This window comes from Alexandromys fortis, unplaced genomic scaffold (genome assembly GCF_014885135.2).
Source record: "Alexandromys fortis isolate MF-2015 unplaced genomic scaffold, M_Fortis_MF-2015_v1.1 scaffold_5, whole genome shotgun sequence".
Taxonomy (NCBI): domain Eukaryota; kingdom Metazoa; phylum Chordata; class Mammalia; order Rodentia; family Cricetidae; genus Alexandromys; species Alexandromys fortis.
The window spans coordinates 16,220,140-16,224,195 of NW_026067924.1; the positions used below are offsets into that span (position 1 = coordinate 16,220,140).

The 4,056-nt window shown below is 45.7% G+C and overlaps 5 non-coding genes across 5 annotated transcripts; 3 read left to right on the forward strand and 2 right to left on the reverse strand.

Annotated features, from left to right (window-relative positions):
* Positions 1–2,234: 2,234 nt before the first annotated feature.
* On the forward strand, positions 2,235–2,307 carry Trnaf-gaa (transfer RNA phenylalanine (anticodon GAA)). Its single transcript has one exon. It is a non-coding gene; the product is annotated as a tRNA-Phe (tRNA).
* An 89-nt stretch (positions 2,308–2,396) lies between these two features.
* Trnav-aac (transfer RNA valine (anticodon AAC)) lies at positions 2,397–2,469 on the forward strand. The gene has a single exon. It is a non-coding gene; the product is annotated as a tRNA-Val (tRNA).
* A 233-nt stretch (positions 2,470–2,702) lies between these two features.
* Trnaa-agc (transfer RNA alanine (anticodon AGC)) lies at positions 2,703–2,775 on the forward strand. Its single transcript has one exon. It is a non-coding gene; the product is annotated as a tRNA-Ala (tRNA).
* Positions 2,776–3,321: 546 nt separating this feature from the next.
* Trnai-aau (transfer RNA isoleucine (anticodon AAU)) lies at positions 3,322–3,395 on the reverse strand. The gene has a single exon. It is a non-coding gene; the product is annotated as a tRNA-Ile (tRNA).
* A 346-nt stretch (positions 3,396–3,741) lies between these two features.
* Positions 3,742–3,815, reverse strand: Trnai-aau (transfer RNA isoleucine (anticodon AAU)). The gene has a single exon. It is a non-coding gene; the product is annotated as a tRNA-Ile (tRNA).
* Between the last annotated feature and the right edge of the window lie 241 nt (positions 3,816–4,056).

Genomic DNA, 4,056 nt, shown 5'->3' on the forward strand with positions numbered 1-4,056 from the left:
CAGCCCAAAGAGCAATCAGGGTTCTCTGCCCTGTGGGAAGTCCAAGGACCACCCACCTCCATCCAGGTCTAGTAAGGTGAGCATCCACGAAACTGCCTAGGCTCCCACGAAACCAATAGGTCCAGTAGAATCAAAAACCCATTGCCATTGTTCTTGGGGTCTCAGTAGTCCTCCTTGTCCGCTATGTTCAGCGTCAGAATGGCGAAAATCAGATCCTTTTTTAAGGTCCTTGAACATATTCATAATTGCTATTTTGAAGTCCTTGCCTTATTGACAGATTCCAGCTCCAGGGACTCCAGGGGGTTCAGGTCCCAAAGAGGAGGCGAGCTGCTGGCAAGGGAAGGAAGGGATTGACAGGCCTGAGGGTAAACCAGATAGATGTTGCTTTATTGAAAAATGTCTGTATGTTTTATACTCTACAATTGTGCAATAGCTTACATAGCTACAGGCAAGACTGGAAGCAGACTTGAGGATTCAGGGATGAAAGCCAACATTAACTTCATCTCAGCATTTTCCCTGAGACAAAAACACTGGGTTCAGCAAGTATCCAAGTGCCTATTGTTCTGTGAGTTTCAGTAACTCCACCAGTCACCCTCTTCCGTCAATGCAAGAGCCACAAGTTCCTCCTGCTGGAGATAAGAGAATGACTCCCTTTAGCAAGCAGGGACTTTCCTCAGGCCCCTGAAGGAATAGAGGCCCCTATGCAAATGCATGGCCTTGGGGAAAGAACTGGGGACCAGACACTCCACTACAACTTGTAAGGGGGATGGATATATTGTAGCCTTTCGACCATGTAGCATAAAAAGCTCGGAGTTGTACCCTAGTTGAATTCCTTTGTGTCTTCTCATACTATACTGGGTCTGTCACTTCTATGCTCCCAAAGGAAAGGTCCTGGTGTCTTACTTTCTCTTTTCCCACGACACCCTACCATTCTGATTCCTCTCTGCTTATTGACTGAACTTTTGCCTTTAATAGCCTCAGGCTCTGAGTCTGGATTGTTCACTTTTCATCCTTGGGAGTCAGGTGTGCCAGTTAGTAAATCTCTCACCTTCCTGTGTAGTCAGGGGGACACAACAGGGAATCCTGTGTGCGGAGACATCACGCTATCTGGTTCCACGTTGGTGGGAACTTTCCCCAAAGAACTGTTTTGTTTAAAGAAGCTGCCATTGTATAGATTTTCATCCTTCTCCAAAGCCCCCACAAAATTTTCCAAAGAGGCATATAGAACTCCCATTACATACAGCGAGAATCATTAAAAATGAAAGTAGAAATTTCTGCTAGGGAAGTGTGGTCTGCAATGTCGAAATGCTGGAACTTTGTCAAGCGGAAGTGGTGGCCATTCGCCACGCAGCCCACGCCATCTTATGCTTGCTCTCTATTGCTTTTCTGAAGGCCTATTGCAGTAGGTCGCTGCTTCCTCCAGGTGGCATGCTGTCTTGCCTGTCCATGTAGGCAATGGAGTTATGGTATTTGAGGTGTTTCTTGGGGTAGATATCTGATCTTGTCCCTGTCGGGTGGGGTGGGTGTTCTGTTCTTTGGTTGCTGTTGCCCACTCTGGATCCTAGGCAAGGGTGGTAGCTGTGGGGTTGCTGGTGGGGAGAACTTCTGCAGGTTGGCATGTGACCCAAAGAAAGGAAAGGATCAGAGGATCCATAGGAAAGAGGTCAATTATGTCTTATGTACATGGGTATTTGCATGTAGAGCCCCGGGTAACCAAAAGATGGCGACAGACGCCGTACTACTGAAGTTAAAAAAAAAGCGATGACCTGCCTTGTGGGTGCTGAGAATCAAAAAAGCTCCTCTAGCGTGACAAATTGAAAACAGCCACAGAGTCATCCCTTTCGTGGGCACAAGGCCACATCAGTGGAACAAGGTGTTCTGAGACATTTGCTGGTTCACAGGAACAAAACCCTGACTGCTGAGACGCTCACTCCTTCACATCCACAGAAAGAAATTCCCAGGATTATTCCGGGAAGGACCAATGTTATAAGGAGGTTCCATCATCGAAACCAAGAAACTGAGGACAGGGCAAGTGAGGTGATCGATCCACCGAGGGAAAAATTCCACAGGACTTCACTTATAACGTGGAATCGGAGTGTTCATCTGGCACTAGCAGAGTAGAAGGGAGTTGCCAAGAGCTCGGCATGAAAGGTGCAGTCACCTTAGTTACTTTGATTTAGCTGACCAATGGCACAAAAATATACAATGATTATCATTTAACTACTTCTAGACAAGCCGAAATAGCTCAGTTGGGAGAGCGTTAGACTGAAGATCTAAAGGTCCCTGGTTCAATCCCGGGTTTCGGCAATTACTTGTTTTACAGAAAAAAAAAAATTATTCCTAGGCATGAAAAGAATCTATTTCTACAAACTCGGAAAATTGACACACTACATGAAGTTTCCGTAGTGTAGTGGTTATCACGCTCGCCTAACACGCGAGAGGTCCCCGGTTCGAGACCGGGCGGAAACAACTTCACTTTTGCTCACTTCTCTTTCCGGATTTTCAACTCATTCCCTACACTTTGGAGCAGTTACCAACAAAACAGTCTCGGATCTCTGATTTCCCACCTGACTCCCCGCATACTTTCTTAGGCCATGAAATAGCAGCCAACTTTAGGAGATCCCATGGATTTACATAGTACACAAGAAAGTACACGCAAAATTGTACAAACATCACGGGATTAGCAAAAAATTTGAAATGCCGGGGGATTAGCTCAAATGGTAGAGCGCTCGCTTAGCATGCGAGAGGTAGTGGGATCGATGCCCACATCCTCCAGTCTTTGGACTCCTTGAGAGTCTCTCATACCTACAGCAATCCTCAGAAAATGGGGGACACACAACTTTTGTGTTGCCTGCCTTTTGGAGCACAAATTCACCATACAGACCTTTCGCAGTATCTAAGGTCTGAGAATGTGGCTAAATGCCATGGTTCTTGCCTAATGTGGAAAGCCCTACCTAATTCGATGCCATCCCAGATAACTAAAGTTTGGAGAAATAGCCGAGGACATCTCATTTATGGCATTACACTCATCTGCATGTGTCTCTAATGGATGGGGAAAGTCACCAAAAGGGACGCAAAGGACACTGGACGTATGGGACATTTTTCTGTTGTTTCCCTCTGCTTCCAGATGGATTCCATCTGTGCGTTAAGGCCACTAGAACCACAGAAAGACTCGGCAGTTGTGGGGCTGGGGTCAATAAAGATGAAGTGCTTTGAAAGCGGTCTGACTGAAATGACTACTACTTAGAGTAGACTAAATTCTGTTTTGTGTGTGTGTTTGTGTGTGTGTGTGTGTTAAAGTAAAAAAAAAAGTTCCTCACGTGGCCCGTACGGGGATCGAACCCGCGACCTTGGCGTTATTAGCACCACGCTCTAACCAACTGAGCTAACCGGCCCCGCAAAAGCCTCTCTTCTGTTACTTCTTCAGAAGTGGAAGAATACAAAAGCCAATTGCCATTAAGGGTCTTGGAATTTTATCTGATTAAATGTTTAAGGTTTTCTGAAATGAGGTATGAAACAAAAGAGTTCTAAACCTGAAAACAGAAGAGGGTAAGTGTCACATTCCGATGATTGCTGAGCCTAGACAAGCAAGTATACTTGCTCAGACCGCAAAGTCTTCCTCCAGCTGCAGATGTGAGGACTACAGAGCAGTCGAAGCTGCGTTCTCTTTTAAGGTGCTATGCTTCACTACCTTCTAGATGATGGAATTGAGGACTTTCCTTCTAAAAAGTAATTACCACTTGGCCCGTACGGGGATCGAACCCGCGACCTTGGCGTTATTAGCACCACGCTCTAACCAACTGAGCTAACCGGCCACCTGTATAGTACCCAACTGTCGACCTCTACACGTAGCAAATTCTTGATTTATATTTGAGGTTATTTTAGGTGTTTATTGTTGCTTTGTTTCCTTGTTTAAAGTTTTCTTGAACCTGGAAAAAGTTACGAAACTCGCGTTGTTCCAAGTAGAAAATTTCTCTGAGCAGAAAAAAATGTCACGTTGCAAAGCTTCCTGACCCAGAGATACTGGCCATGGACAGTCCAGTCCACTACCCCGGT